Here is a 3,636-nt window from a genome sequence, read left to right as displayed (position 1 = left end):
TTGAAAACTTCTTTTCTAGGTTCAGCATGAAGACATTGTCTATCCGAGGGGCAGTTAAAATTAACTCATTTGTTTTTCCCTCATATATTTTACATCCAGTATCATCAAATATAACTTTTCTCCCATTATCACATAGCTGAGCTACGCTAAGTAAGTTATATTTGAGTCCGCTGACTAGGGAGACAGATTCAATAGTGGGATTACCTCCAACGGTGCCTGATCCTACTATCTTACCCTTTCTCTTGTCTCCAAAACTTACGCTTCCTCCTCGTTTACGTTCAAACGTGATGAATTGAGTTTCATCACCCGTCATATGCCTTGAGCATGCACTGTCAATATACCACATTTTTTACTTCTCGGCACATCTCAGGCTTACCTCATTAGATTGCTCTTCATTATCTGACTCATCAGATTGGTCAGCATGCTCAAAAATGCATGGCTCAGCAAGTTCGTCAGCCATGAAGCATATCTTCGCTGACTCTGTGGCCTCAGCTTCAGTTGATGAAGAATCATCACTGTCACTCCATGTTGCCACCATTTCCTTCTTGCCATTCTTTTTGTCTTTCCTTAGCGTTGGGCAGCTTAACTTGATGTGGCCGGTTTGATGGCACTCAAAGCATGTAATGGGCTTTGAGCTGTCCTTCTTGAATTTGCTGTCACTTGAGTCAGCCTTATATTTATCAAATTTTCTATAAGGCTTCTTGGAGTATTTGTCATTTCTTTTGAACAGTCTCTTCATTTTTCTTGTAAACATTGCCATCTCCTCATCGTCAGTTGAGCCATCATCAGTTGAATCAGCTTTCATGACAAGTGACTTCTGCTTCTTGTCTTCGGATTTTTCTTTCACCTCGAAATTCTTCATAGATATCTCATGAGTCAGCAGTGAGCCGATGAGTTCATCATATTTGTAGGTGGTTAAATCCTGAGCTTCTTCAACAGCTGTCTTCTTGACTTGCCAGTCTTTGGGAAGACTTCTGAGTATCTTCTTGACTTGTTCTTCCTCAGTGAAGATTTTTCCAAGTCTTTTGAGCTCATTTATGATGTTGGTGAATCTTGCATTCATTTCAGAAATCCCCTCATCATTGTTCATTTCGAATAGCTCATACAATCTCATCTGCTGGTTGACCTTGGACTCCTTCACCTTGTTGGTTCCTTCGTAGGTGACCTCCAGCTTCTTCCAGATCTCCTGTGCTGACTCACAACCTGATATTTTGTTGTATTCTGTAGCATCCAGCGCACAGTGAAGCATATCCTCTGTCCATTCAACCTCAGCTTTAACAACTGACTGGCCAGCAACAACTTTCATAGGTACAAACGGGCCTTGGACTATAGATAGCCAGGCACTCATGTTTGTAGCTTGAATGAAGTTCTTCATCCTATTCTTCCAAAAGGTATAGTTTGACCCGAAGAATAGGGGAGGCCTAGTAATGGACAGCCCCTCAGGTCATATCTGAGTTGTCTGGTTTCCAGGGAGAAACCGAGTGCTGTTTTCACCCATGGTATGGATCAACTCAAGGTTGTTAAACCTTTAGTACTGAGCTTTTAAGCTCTGATACCACTTGTTGGTCCCTTGTAAGGTTGCAAAGATAGTTCCAAGGGGGGGTTAGGAACTATTTTACCCTTTTTAAATAATTAGGGCAAACTTCTTTTTCTTAAGAAGAAAGTATATGACAGCGGCGCTGAGCAATCAGCAAGACACTGGCTTAGTCAACTGGTGACTAGGTTAGTTTCGTTGCTTAAGTCAGGAAATAACACTTAGAGTCTATTCCTGAACTAAGTCGTTTGCAGCGCACAACTCAGCTTGACCTCTTTTACTTGGTCAGTTTTAGTTTGTTTTAAGCAAGCAATGTATTAAGGAGTTAAGGGTTAGAAATACTTCACTCAGCGGAGTTATCCAGGTTCGGCTTCTTCTAAGCCTACGTCCTGTCCCCAGAACACGTTCCGAGATTTCCAATTCACTACTGAGCTCTTTAAAGGTAGAGACTCAAAAACCCTTTACAAATCAGAAGCTGAGTATAACAAGAGTACCTTCCTCTATACCTCTACTCACTTCTACTCTAACCCCCTACCCTTCTTCAAACATTCCATCAACGGGGCCACTATGGAACTGAAGTTCTTGATGAATCGGCGATAAAACGTTGCTAACCCATGAAAACTCCTGATATCCCCCACATTCCCTGGAGTAGGCCATTCTCGGATGGCTCTTACCTTCTCCCCATCAACTTGGACCCCCTCGCCACTAACCACGAACCCAAGGAAAACCAGACTTTCCATGATGAAGTCACACTTCTTAGTGTTGGCGTATAACTGGTGTTTCCTTAATAGGTCAAGCACTATCCGTAAGTGCTCCACATGCTCCACCAAGGTCTCGCTATGAATCAGGATGTCATCAAAATACACGACTACAAATTTTCCAATCACCGGGCGAAGTACCTGATTCATCAGCCTCATGAAAGTACTAGGGGCGTTAGTCATCCCAAATGGCATAACTAACCACTCATACAATCCATCTCTGGTTTTGAAGGCGGTTTTCCACTCATCCCCAGATCAAATTCGTATCTAATGATAACCGCTCCTGAGGTCAATCTTGGAGAAAAATCGGGATCTGCCAAGCTGGTCTAGCATATCATCCAGCCTTGGAATAGGGAACTTATAATTGATAGTGATCTTGTTGATAGCCCTGCTGTCCACACACATCCGCCAAGATCCATCCTTCTTGGGCGTAAGTAGGGCTGGGACGGCGCATGGGCTCATACTCTCTCTAAGGTATCCCATCTCAATGAGCTCTTCCACTTTCTGCCTCATGATGTCATTTTCCTTTGGACTCATTCGATAGTGGGGAAGGCTTGGCAAACTAGCCCCGGGCACAAGATCAATATGATGCTGGATGTCCCTCAAAGGTGGTAACCCACTCGGCAGTTCGTTAGGGACCAGATCTTGATATTCGCCAAGTAGGTGGGTCACTTCATTCGGCATCTCCCTTTCGCCCCTTTGGGCGGATTCGTGATTCGCCTTAACCATTACCACATACACCATTTGGCTCTCTTCACATTCGCTGACAAACGATTTCTGTGTAGGACAGACTACCAAAGTAGACTTCTCGTCGGCCTTTGGCTCTCTCATCATTGGCGTGAGGATGAACTTCACCCCATTCTTCACAAATCTATAAGTGTTCTCTCTTCCTGCATGGATGGCATCATTATCAAACTACCAGGGTCGGCCCAACAATAGGTGGCAGGCATCCATATCGACCACATCACAACAGATTTCATCACTGTAATCACCAATCACAATAGGTACCCTGCATCTATGGGTCACCCTAAGCTCACCCACGTTTTTGATCCATCCCACTCTATAGGGGTCGGGATGCGCCTCCGCCAACAACCCGAACTTCTGAACGGCGCTACTGCTCATAATGTTCTCTTGACTCCCACTATCTATTATCACATTGCATCGCCCACCTTTCACAAGACAGCGGGTCCTGAATAGGCGGTGCCTCTGATCTCCCTCTACCCGACTGGAGACTAACAAACGTCGTACCACATGAATGGAGTATCTCTCTTCATCCGCCTCATCATCATCTTCTCCTAAGGGTTCGAAAAATACTTCATCCCCTTCGTCATAGTCATCCTCATA

This window comes from Euphorbia lathyris, chromosome 4, assembly GCF_963576675.1.
Source record: "Euphorbia lathyris chromosome 4, ddEupLath1.1, whole genome shotgun sequence".
NCBI classification, from domain to species: domain Eukaryota; kingdom Viridiplantae; phylum Streptophyta; class Magnoliopsida; order Malpighiales; family Euphorbiaceae; genus Euphorbia; species Euphorbia lathyris.
This window is presented reverse-complemented; position numbering follows the sequence as displayed.